Below are 13,683 nucleotides of genomic sequence, written 5' to 3' on the forward strand. Positions count from 1 at the left end.
CATCTCAAATGGGGGATCAATACCAGTATCTCTGCCCTCTGTGCCTTCCTCCTGCATTCGTATGACTCTCTCCCATATCCCTCCCAGATGAGCAATTTCTTGACCCTGTCTGCCTTTCCTTGTGGCCAGGACTTGTCTCTGACATTCCTACCACCCGCATTGAAGTGAATCTCTCCTCTGTCCTATTATTTCAGGGTACTATATTCTTTGCTCCCTGGTGAGTTGACTTAATTCATGGCAATTTTCTTGGTAATGAATGTTAACCATTCTAATCTGTCGCCCCATCTGTCAAGTTTGTACCTCATTAAGGCCTTTAGTACTAAACTAAAGTACTAATGTGGTAAATTTTAGACCTAGTTACAAAATAGTAAAAAAAAAATTTTTTCTCCCATCCACAGAGGGATAGAGGGATACCTTCCTCTATCCCATGCCTATTTTCCATTATATAGCTATATGTGTAGTAACAAGGAGGAAAAAACAGGACATTTTATAGAGAAAAGCCCTGGGTAGAATTTTATTCAGAGGGAAAGGGAGGAGTATGGTTTTCAAAGGCAAAGTCAATACTGTATTGTTTCTTTGACTTGCTTTCAGAAATAGTATTAGGAGAATGAGAGGGAAGGAGAGAAAATGGCATCCACGGGTTACAGTACCTACAGCCAAGCTGCAGCCCAGCAGGGCTACAGTGCATACAACGCCCAACCAACTCAAGGATATGCACAGACCACCCAGGCATATGGGCAGCAGAGTTATGGAACCTATGGACAGCCCACTGATGTCAGCTATACCCAGGCTCAGACCACTGCGACCTATGGGCAGACCGCCTATGCAACTTCTTATGGACAGCCTCCCGCTGGTTATACTACTCCAACTGCTTCCCAGGCATACAGTGTCAGCCTGTCCAGGGGTACGGCACTGGTGCTTATGATACCACCACTGCTACGGTCACTACCACCCAGGCCTCCTATGCAGCTCAGTCTGCATATGGCACTCAGCCTGCTTACCCAGCCTATGGGCAGCAGCCAGCAGCCACCACATCTGCAAGACCACAGGATGGTAACAAACCCGCTGAGACTAGTCAACCTCAATCTAGCACAGGGGGTTACAACCAGCCCAGCCTAGGACAGAGTAACTACAGTTATCCCCAGGTACCTGAGAGCTACCCCATGCAGCCAGTCACAGCACCACCATCTTATCCTCCTACCAGCTACTCCTCTACACAGCCAACTAGTTATGATCAGAGCAGTTACTCTCAGCAGAACACCTATGGGCAGCCGAGCAGCTATGGACAGCAGAGTAGCTATGGTCAACAAAGCAGCTATGGGCAGCAGCCGCCCACTAGTTATCCCCCCCAAACTGGATCCTACAGCCAGGCTCCAAGTCAATATAGCCAACAGAGCAGCAGCTACGGGCAGCAGAGTTCAATCTGACAGGACCACCCCAGTAGCATGGGTGTTTATGGGCAGGAGTCTGGAGGATTTTCCGGACTAGGAGAGAACCAGAGCATGAGTGGCCCTGATAACCGGGGCAGGGGAAGAGGGGGATTTGATCGAGGAGGCATGAGCAGAGGTGGGCGGGGAGGAGGACACGGTGGAAGGGGCAGCGCTGGAGAGCGAGGTGGCTTCAATAAGCCTGGTGGACCCATGGATGAAGGACCAGATCTTGATCTAGGCCCACCTGTAGATCCAGATGAAGACTCTGACAACAGTGCAATTTATGTGCAAGGCTTAAATGACAATGTGATGATCTGGCTGACTTCTTTAAGCAGTGTGGAGTTGTTAAGATGAACAAGAGAACCGGACAACCCATGATCCATATCTACTTGAACAAGGAAACAGGAAAGCACAAAGGTGATGCTACAGTATCCTATGAAGACCCACCATCTGCCAAGGCTGCTGTGGAGTGGTTTGATGGGAAAGATTTTCAAGGAAGCAAACTTAAGTTTTCTCTTAAGAAACCTCCAATGAACAGCATGCAGGGTGGTATACCTCCCCATGAGGGCAGAGGGATGCCACCGCCACTCCGTGGAGGTCCAGGGGGCCCAGGAGGTCCTGGGGGCCCCATGGGTCGCATGGGAGGCCGTGGAGGAGACAGAGGTGGCTTTCCCCCAAGAGGACCCCGGGGTTCCCGAGGGAACCCATCTGGAGGAGGAAACGTCCAGCACTGAGCTGGGGACTGGCAGTGCCCCAATCAGGGGTGTGGAAACCAGAACTTCGCCTGGAGAACAGAATGCAGCCAGTGTAAGGCCCCGAAGCCTGAAGGCTTCCTTCCACCACCCTTCCCGCTCCGGGCGGCCCTGGTGGCATGCGGGGAGGAAGAGGTGGCCTCAGGGACCGCGGTGGTCCCGGTGGGATGTTCAGAGGTGGCCGCGGTGGAGACAGAGGGGGCTTCCGTGGTGGCCGGGGCATGGACCGAGGGGGCTTTGGCGGAGGAAAACGAGGCGGTCCTGGTGGGCCCCCTGGACCTTTGATGGAACAGATGGGAGGAAGAAGAGGCGGGCGTGGAGGGCCTGGAGAAATGGATAAAGGCGAGCACCGTCAGGAGCGCAGAGACCCCGGGGAGACCCCGCAGAGCTGCATTGACTACCAGATTTATTTTTTAAACCAGGAAATGTTTTGAATTTATAATTCCATATTTATAATGTTGGCCACATTATGATTATTCCTTGTCTGTACTTTAGTATTTTTCACCATTTGTGAAGAAACATTAAAACAAGTTAAATGGTAAAAAAAAAAAAAAAAAAAAAAAAAGAGAGAGAGAGAGAGAGAAAAAAGAAATAGTATTAGTACATATTCAATAACACTGAAAGAAAGCATGATGTTTTAATGATCCTAAAGAAGCCAGGGCATGCTTTTAAAAAGAAATATGAAAAAAAATAAAAAATAAAAAAAAATAAAAAATAAAAATAAAATAAAAAGAAATATGAAAATGAAATAAAACGAACTGAGAAAGACTCACAAAGAAATGACTAAAGAAAGAATTGGAGAAAGAAGGGTTAGGATGCCTTGGGACAGAGCAATTTAGAATAATGCATACATGTACTCAGGTGGAGAGCGAAGTCTCTGGCTAAATATTAGGCCTTCAGTTACTGGTTACAATACTGCCATCGCAGGGAGTCCTTCTTTGACTAGAGCTCTAGGACAGACCCCCCTCTCCTCTCCTCTCCTGGCAACCTTCATTTTCTTTCATAAGGTTCCCATAGTTTGAAATTATGTATCTACTTGTCTGATTATAACTGCAGTGTCCATCTTTCCCATTTGATTGGTTGCTCCTTGAAAATAGGAACCATGTTTTGTGGATCTAGCATGCTGCCAATAAATACACTGAGCATTAATTCAATGCATAGCTGTTAATGATTAAATGGGGGCTGGATCACCAGAATTCTGGCCTTAGTCCACTGCTTGGGATAGAGAGAAATCATTTGGATTATCGGTGGTGTTTGCATCATTGCCAATGTTCATTTGCCCCTTAATCATCTCAATCAGTGGTCCTGATGTAGAGCAAATTTAACCCTGTCCCCATGGAACATTTTGAAATATCTGTGGACACGTTTTGCTGTCACAAACGGAGGCACTGAAAGTTGCCCAACATATGACATTGTGTTCATCTGTGTGTGTACATGTGTGCACACACACCTGCACACATACACACACTGCAGTTTACACTGAATATACATGACCTTCTAAAATGCAGAATGTGAAAAGTAATAGTAGTCACGACTAGGAGTTATACCACATATTAATTAAATACAGGTTAAAGAACTACCCAACTGTTTACCACTATATCAGTCTTGTGGTGCTATTATGTGGGCACAGCCTTTTTGTAAGGGCAAGCTTTAATTATACTTTAATATGAAGCATTTATCACTACTTATAAAGTATAAGGTTAGTATATAAACTCTACAAATAATAGTTTTTTAGTTACAAAATTTATAGTAGTAATTTCAGTAGTTGTCATAGATGAAATGGTAGTATAATATCTTAACGATGCCAAGACACCTGGGTGATTCAGTGGTTAAGCGTCTGCCTTGGGCTCAGGGTGTGATCCTGGAATCCCGGGACTGAGTCCCACATCAGGTTCCCTGCATGGAGCCTGCTTCTCCCTCTGCTATGTCTCTGCCTCTCTCTCTCTGTCTCTCTCTCTGTCTCTCATGAATAAATAAATAAAATATTTAAAAAAAATATATATATATATATATATAAAACAATGCCTAAGGGAGCCACTGGCATGGACAATTAATTGGAGAAAGTAGTAGTTGTACCACTGCTAGTAGTAATACTAATAACTCATATTCACTGAATGTTTATTGTGTATGCCACAGTTTGAGTTCTAGAAAGCAACTCTGAGATGGAGGTTAACAGTCCAAATATCAGTTGGAATCAGTATTTATGGAAGGGCAGAAGGCAGTTTGGGGTGGAGAAAAAAGTTGAATGCTTCAGCCAACTTAGGAGCCTCCCTAGTACTGGGGTGGCCTTTGGGACTTGGTCCTAAATTGCCAGAGGGATTGGGCCTATAGATTCCATGTTGATCTATCACTGATGCAGACTGTCCTAAGGGAGGCATGACCTTGGATGAGCAGTCTGCTTCAACTGAGGTAATCTCCTAAAGTCTGGAAGCCCTGCCAGCTGTTTTCAGCCAGCAATTCAGGGAATGAATTCATTCTTTTATCTTGAAAATGCTCCTCAGGGAATCCACCACATTGCACAAGGAACTGGCTTGACACATAATGTGCATTTTCTTAAGTTTTCACAGTACACCAAGAGGTTGGTGTTATTATCCCAACTATACAGATGACATAATTAGAGCCTAGAGAGTTCATAACTTTCTCAGGAAAAAAAAGCAAAAAGCACGATTCACTTTTATAAATAAATAAATAATGTTTGTTTCTTTCTTTATTTATTTATTATTTATCTTTGTATATATGTAAGTCTGGAAAGAATTGAGTTAAAGCAGTGATGTTAGGGTATAGATATGTGTTCCTATTTACCTAAATAACCTAAGTATATTTATTACTCTTGTCTCCTTCACTCTCAAGACTGTCCAGTTTAGATAATATAATAAAAGGTCACCCAAGGTAGGGCCAAAACTAAAGGTACCAGAGTGCAATACACTGAAGCTCAATGGCAAGGTAGTGTCAGAAGCCTAGGCCAGAAGAGGATTCAAGGAGCCTGAGAGTAGAAATTGAGAGAATAGGCTAAGGGTTTTTAAGGTCAAATCCCCTCAACCAGAAACATCAGCATAGCCTGGGAACTTGTTAGAAATGCAAATTAGCTATTGATTCAAACAACCTGGTACAGGGGTACCTCTCCACAACATACAGTTTCAAGGAAGCTTTCATGTAACTCTGATGCTTGTGCCAGTTTAAGAATCTCGGATAAATTCATAGACTGATTTGGTCAAGATGTTTATAACTACTTTCTTTTTATTTTGAAATTTTTTTAACTGTAGTCAAGAAGGACTAGTTTCCCAGCAAATAGAGGAGAAATTCCAGGAAGAAATGCTGGTTTTAAAGCTAAAAATTTTCCACAGTGCTGTGACTCACCAGGTCTAATGGTTCTTCACAGTTTTTTCTTCTTATTTCAGATAGGAGCTTTGTATTAATGTTGAGAGTCAGGTGTGTGGCCTCCAGAAGCCTAGTTTCTGGTGAAGCCTGCCTGTCTATCTCTCTCATTATATAATGGATATGTATAATAGAAAGATTAATATATATGTATAATATACACATATATATCCTTTGAATTGGGTAAGATCGAGTGTCCATCTCTATTTTCTTTATGAAATATCTCTGTGATCGTCTGTGGATCCACTGGAAACTGATGTGCCCAGGAAGAAACAAAAACCAGAGAGATATCACTTTAGCTCCTGATCTCAAAGCCAGAAAGAAAAGTAGACTTATCACAGAAGAAAAGAATGCATTTAATATATATTAATATTAATATATATTAATTAATATATTACATATTTATATAAATATATAATAAATATATATTTTAAATGTAGTTAGATGTTAGAATGTTAAAATATATATTTTTAAATGCATTCTTTATTCTATTCTATATATATACTTTAAATATATGTATGTATTATATATATTTACATATATATGTATACATGTATTACATATATATATTTATTTCTATCTCAAGATGTGAAAACATTTACAGTAAAAACTCCTATTTTAATGAGATCTTACAAACATTATATATGGATTGATCAGGAATGATATCAATGATATCATTGATATATGAATTGATTGCTCCAGAAAGCACAATATTTTCTGGGAGCTAAAAAACTGTCTAGATAGGAGTCATACTATTACCATTCCTATTTTTCGGCTGTATAGCGCTACACAGTTTATAGAGAACTTTGCATATGTGATTTTATCTCAGCTTCATGAAAGACCTGTGGGAGAGGTAAAATAGGTATTAATCCTCTCTCTCTCTCGATATATATATATATTTATATATATATCTGTCATTATATAATTGTACCATATAGTTTCACTGCCCTAAAAGTCCTCTGTGATCTGCTTATTCATCCCTCTCTCCCTATCCCTTCACCCCTTGTAACTATTGATTATTTTATGGTCTCCGTGGTTTTGTCTTTCCAGAATGTCATATTATTGCAATCATTCAGTGTGTAGCCTTTTCAGATTGGCTTCTTTCACTTGATAATTTGCACTTAAATCCCTTCAACGTCTTTTTTTTTTTTTTTTTTTTTTTACTTGATAGCTCATTTTTTTCAGCACTGAATAATATTTCATTGTCTGGTTGTACAACAGTTTATTTATCCATTCATCTACTGAAGAGCATCTTCATTTCTTACAAGTTTTGGCAATTATAGATAAGGCTGCTATAAACATCTATATGAAGGTTTAGTATGGACATAAGTTTTCATCTATTTGGGATAAATACCAAGAAGCATGATAACTAATCATACGATAACATATGTTTAATTTTGTAAGAAACCTCCATACTCTCTTCCAAAGTAACTGTACTATCTTGCATCCCTATAAATATGGAATGAAAGTTCCTGTTGCTCTACTTTTTGGACAGCATTTGGTGTTGTCAGTGTTCTGGATTTTAGACATTCTAACAGGCATTTAGTAGTATAATTCTCATTTCCCTGATGGCATATGATGTAAAGCATTTTTCATATGCTTATTTGCCATCTGTAAATCATTGGTAAGGTATCTGTTAAGGCCTTTCACCCATTTTTTAATTGGGTTGTTTTCGTATTACTGAGTTTTAAGAATTCTTTGTATATTTTGGATATAGTCCTTTATCAGATTTATCTTTTGCAAGCATTTTCTCCCAGTCTGTGGCTTATCTTACTATTTTCTTGATAACTAAGACTTCAAAAAACATTCTGCTGACTACTGTCGAAATCAAAACGTTGGCCTGGAGTTCATAGTTACATTGCCCCAGCAAAGATTTTTCTGAGCACCTACTATATATGGTGGCACGCTTGTAGACTTTAAGGATCAGACTGAACAAGACAGCTTCTATCATTCATTCAGCATCAGCCATCAGGTCTCTATGTAGAGTATCATTGGGTTTTCTATGTAGAGTATCATAGCCTTCAGGTCTCAATTGCCCTCACTGTCTCACTGAATTCCTAGAAATTTCAAAACTATTTTGAAATAAAATCTCTGTTACATCCTCCCTCCATTTCCTTTACCCTTGCATTTTAGGAAAATAGTCTTAAGAGAGAAAAGAGGTACTATTTCTATTAACTAGGGAATATGAACATCAGATGATAACAGGAATTGTGAAAGAATCACTTTTTTTCTGAATACAGGTGAAATAATGTTTACTTGCTTATTTTATTACAAAAGCAATGTATATTCCTCCTGAAAAACACAATTAGTACAAAATCAACTTTTATATATAATCACATCAAAATTATAATAATTATAAGGTGATTTCCAACCAGTATCTCTGTGTCTTCTTCATTCTTAGTGTGTGTGTCTGTGTTACATATATGTAAGCATATATGTAGATAAGTTATTCTTGTGAATCCTTGTATTGACATAACATCTCACATTTTAAATTTTGGCTTAAATAATCTCCAATTACTCAGTAAACAGAGGGACTATGAAGCTGTTAGGGGCAGAGAGTGCATCTTAAGTATTTTCCATGTCTATCATAGTGTCTAACATGTAGCATGGATCTAATTATTATTGAAAGTCTTATTGTACTTTATGTGGAGTAAAATGATTCGAAGAGAAAAAAAAGGCTTATTTAAGTTATAGGGTTCTCAAAAAATTTGGGATCAAGAGCTACTATAATGGCAGTACAATTTCCTCTTCTGTAAGAAGATACCTAACTGTCATGGAAAGGCAAACTGTTCTCTTGGAAAATGGATTAGTGGAGAGAATGACCAGACACTGAAGACCAGAGTGCAGTTGTCCTTTGAGCCTGGCTTTCCTTTGTACTTGTGAAAACCACAATGTCATTTTACCTACAGCCAATCAAAGGCCAGGTCCTGCTGGAAGTAAAAGATGACAGATGGACCACACCACTGAGTCTGCAAAAAGTGCGGCTTTTGGAAAAGTATGCTTTTTGTTATCTTCAGTGTTATCTTCAGACAGTATTGACCGGAGAAACTTTGACTTTTTAATGTTTTCTTGACAAAAAGACTATTTCAGACACCATCTCAGTGCTACTTGCTCAGTCAGTCATCCGCACTAGGCAGAAATTCTGTCAGAACTTGTCACTTTTATTTAAGCAAGGCCCTGACATAGAGCAACTTTATTCTAATCATACTCACATTCAGTTTGACAGCTTCAGATATCTTTGTCCATTGTACATGCTCAGATAGATGATTTATCACCAAACATTTCTCTTTTGGTAACTCTGATAGATAGATTCTCACCTTCTTTTAAGACCAATTTCTGAGGAGCAAAAAAGCCTATATTAAAAATATAACAGTTTTCCAGTTCTCTATAGATAGTGTGAGAAGTCATATTATAGAAACAAACACAATTTAGTTGTTAGGAAAGGAGGGGAAGCCAATGCAAAGTAGTATTAAAATAGAATACTCATAGGGAATTGAATCCTGAACGTTTTGATTTTCTCCGTGAATTCTATTTTTCCAAATGAAAAGATGACTTCCATCCAGTTAGTTTTGTGGGAGTTTGCAAAACATCTTAAACGAATCTTTAATGTTATATTGATAATGGCATGAAAACGGAATCATCTAACCACATTTAACACACTAACCTTAAAAAGATTAAAGGTCAGAGAAGTAAGCTGAATAACCTGCTTAATTGGTGCTTTATGAAAAACTGTCATAGTAATACTATTAGCATTTCTTATTTCTTGAATATGTATTATGGCTTAAGCATTCTATTTGCTCTATATACATTATTCCATACAACCCTTACATAACCCCTGAGGCATTATTATCTCTATTTGCAGAAGAGAAGAATGAGCCTCATATTAGTCAAGCATCTCATTCAAAGTCATTGTAAAGAAATCATTTCAGGGAAATGGCCATCTATGAATTTTCTGCAATTAGGTGACTCCATACTATTTTTAAGAGATATGAGAGCAAAAAAACAAACAAACAAAAAAAAGAGATATGGGAGCAGAAACTTGTACCTCATAGTGAGTTAGAGAACTGATGAGGGGGAAAATGATATAAATGGACTTTGACCATCAGCTTTTTCAAAAAGTCACAAACTCTGTTGAGACTCTCAATAGATAAGAAGAGGGAAAATAAACGATTCCCTAGGTGTGGCAACTCCCACTTCACACAAGTTGTTAGAGTCAAAGTTCTCTGGCTCAAAGTCGTGCCTAGAAATCTTGGAGAGGTGAATTTTATTTGGTCACATAACTATCTAAAGAAAATGATAAGCAGAAGTCATTTGTTCTCACAAAATATTCATGTCCTTTCCTCATGTTCTAGTCCTCCTTGCATTTGGTTAGAATTGTATAATGAGTTCTGGCTCTGAGAAGTGATTTGTATCAATTCCAGGCTAATGCAGTTACAGAAAAGGACATTAGTGAAGAAATTTATGGAATTCTAGTAAGACCTATAGTTTAGTTAGGAATAGTGTACCAATGTAATTTTTATTTTAAATTTAAAATACAGTCTACCTAATAATGTTAGATTTAGTAATAGTATTACTTAGTCATAGTATTGGAAGTATTGGCAGAAGCAAAAGAATATTTTCTAAGTTCCAGACAATGTACCAAGTACAACATGGAAGTTATATTTTTAAATTCTAGCATATATCAATCCTATGAAGTAAGATAACTTTCGATATGTGAAAAATTGATAATTAACTTTCATGTTACTGAAACATTCTCAGTGGGTCTACCCAAACTCTAGAAAAAACATCATTAGATTTAGCTGACTCTGACCTTCTCCAAGTTTGTATAGATAGTGGAGTTGCAATATTTCTCCTGCTTTTCTGTTTTCTGTAACTTGCTGGTTTGAATAAAATTCTATCCTATTTCTCCAATTTGTCAAATGAGGAGGCTACTTGAAATAAATGTGTGAGTTTCTCTTCACAACTGAGTTCTGTAAGATTACTGTTATAACGATCCATAAATAATGATTTTTGTTCATCTTTGTGTACCTAAGAAGTGTGTTTGAGAGTTGGGCTGATGGCCACAATCCCTTCTGTGTAAGAAAATATGACTATAAATGAAGTCAGGGTTCTATATGTGGGTTGGCAACAATAATGATAACAGCATAACAATATATACTCTACCATATAAAAATGCACCCATGGAATCTGATGTTCCATTAAGATCTAGCCAGTTGTCTGAGTCATGGAAAAGCGAAACAAAAGCTATTAAAAAATTAGCTTCTTAACTTAGAATTATGTCCTACTGAATAGTCTTCACATTCATTTGGCATATGGGTGCTCTGGAAATAGGTCTCATGAAGAGATAGGAAGGTGATTCTGAATATCCGTAGCCTGACATATCTTATGTGCAAACACTATCTTTCTCTGGCATTTAAGTTATTATTTTTAGACCTTTCAACCTTAGAATTAATACCCACTCACACACTTAGCATAATATCATGGCATTCATTATATACATTGTGCTCTGCCAAATATAGGGAATTTTTTTGTGTGTAAGAAAGAGTCTAACTCCATTTTTGATGCATGACTGCTGAGAGCTTTTAAGCCACTTGTCTTTTGGCACCACATTTGGGAAATGTGATGGTAAAGGATAGGCTCCCTTATTTGGGGCCAGAGAGAGTTAGAATCATACAATACTTGGCCTATGCATCTTAACCCACATCCCCCAGCCTCACCCACTAGCCACCATTAAGTCATTCTTTCCCTACTCTCATTTTTGGACCAGTTGGGAATCTATTCCTGTTCTCCTCCAGAAAGACTCATTATGTGTAATAAACCTTTTCAGGCCATCATGGTACATGTGTAAAATTATCAGCTTCAATATCCATAGCAAATTCTGGATGGGGTGTGTGGGGGGGTCTATCTCATCTCTGTAAGATAATCAGAACATCTTGCATGTTTTATTTATAAAATGGGACAATACTTTTTTTGAAAAGTTATTGAGAAGGAAAATGGGAAGTCAGAAGAGATTAACACATGGCTAAAAAGTTCTGTTTCTTAATACAAAGTGGCATGGACCCATGCAAGATCTTTTGGCTGTCAGATAATATTCTCCTAAAAATAAATTACAAAGAAATCGACAAAGGAAACTGAAAATTTATTAAAAAGTTAACTGAAAAAATTAACAGTACAACAATTATAGACTATTGCTAGTTCTATTTTAATGCCACACAATAGAAGCAAAGTAAGAATAATAGGCAAATTTCCAAGTTATGTTTCCATATCCATCATTTGTAAAGACTTACTATAGTGGTTGATTTTGGCCTTTCATTAAATGGAAATTATGTATGTATTCTACTGTTTTGCCATTGATTTAATTAAGAGTCTTCATGAAAAACTCTCTTGTTAAGAAAAGCACTAGAATGAAATGAAGGAGAAATAAGTATATTTTGTGGGTAAATACCCAGTAGTGTGATTACTAGATGCTAGGGTAGTTCTATTTTTAACTTTTTTGAGGAACTTCCATATGTTTTCCACAGTGGTTGCATTAGTTTGCATTCTCCCCAGTAATGCAAGAGGGTTCTTTTTTTTCCACATCCTTGTCAACACTTGTTTCCTTTGTTTTTGATGTTAGCTATTTTGACAGGTGTGAAGTGATATCTCTTTGTAGTTTTGATTTGCATTTTCCTGATGATAAGTGATGTTGAGCATCTTTTCGCATCTGTTGGCCATCTGGATGTCTTCTTTGGAGAAATATCTGTTCATGTCTTCTGCCCATTTTTAATTGGATTATTTGGGTTTGGGGTGTTGATTTGTATAAGTTCTTTATATATTTTGGATATGAATCCTTTATCTGATATGTCAGTTGCAAATATCTTCTCCCATTTAGGAGATTGTCTTTTAGTTTTGTTGATTACTTCCTTTTCTTGTACAGATTTTATTTTGTTGTAATCCCAATAGTTTATTTTTGCTTTTATTTCCTTTGCCCTAGGAGACATATCTAGAAAAATGTTGCTATGGCTGATGTCAAAGACATGATTGCCTGCGTTCTCTTCCAAGAATTTGATGGTTTCCTGTCTCAAATTTAGGTCTTGCATCCAGTTTGAATTTACTTTTGTGTATGGTATATGGAAGTGGTCCAGTTTAATTCTTTTGCATTAGCTGACCAGTTTTCCCAACACCATTTGTTAAAGAGACTGTGTTTTTCCCATTGGGTATTCTTTTCTGCTTTGAAAATTAATTGACCATATAGTTGTGGGCTTATTTCTGGATTTTCTATTCTGTTCCATTGTTCTGTGTGTATATTTTTGTGTCAATACGGCTTTAATTACTACAGCTTTGTAGTATAACTTGAAGTCTAGAATTGAGATATCTACAGCTTTGCTCTTTTTAAAAATTGCTTTGGCAATTCAAGATCTTTTGTGGTTCTGTATAAATTTGAGGATTTTTTGTCCTAGTTCTGTGAAAAATGCTGCTGGTATTTTGATAGGGATTGCATTAAATGTGTAGATTCCATTGGGCAGTATAGACATTTTAACAGTATTTGTTCTAATTCATGAGCATGGAATGTCTTCCCATTTATTTATATCATCTTTAATTTCTTTCATCAATGTTTTATAGTTTCCAGAGTACAGGTTTTTCTCCACTTTGGTTAGATTTATTCCTAGGTATCTTCTTAGTGAATTGGAAATGGGATTATTTCCCATTAATTTCTCTTTCTGATGTTTATTATTAGTGGAAGGAAATGCAACAGATTTCTGCACATTGATTTTGTATCTTGTAACTTTAGTGACTCCTTTATCAGTTCTAGCTGTTCTTTACTGAAGTCTTTAGGGTTTTCTATACAGAGTGTCATGTCATCTGCAAATACTGAAAGTTTTATTTCTTCGTTGCCAATTTGGATGACTTTTATTTATTTCTGTTGTCTAATTGCTTTGGCTAGGATTTATTATGTTGAACAAAAGTGGTGAGAGAGTAGACATCCTTGTCTGATTCCAGACCTTAGGGGTAAAGTTCTAAGATTTTTGCTGTTGAGTATGATGTTCACTGTGAGTTTTTCATAAATAGCCTTTAGTATGTTGAGGTATGTTGCCTCTAAACTTACTTTGTTGGGATACCTGGGTGGCTCAGTGGTTGAGCATCTG

At 37.7% G+C, this 13,683-nt stretch overlaps 1 pseudogene; it reads left to right on the top strand.

The window, feature by feature from the left end:
- Positions 1-627: 627 nt before the first annotated feature.
- LOC140631578 (RNA-binding protein EWS pseudogene) lies at positions 628-2,631 on the top strand (annotated as a pseudogene).
- The last annotated feature ends 11,052 nt before the right edge of the window (positions 2,632-13,683 follow it).

This window comes from Canis lupus, chromosome 4, assembly GCF_048164855.1.
Source record: "Canis lupus baileyi chromosome 4, mCanLup2.hap1, whole genome shotgun sequence".
In the NCBI taxonomy this organism is placed as follows: Eukaryota; Metazoa; Chordata; class Mammalia; order Carnivora; family Canidae; genus Canis; species Canis lupus.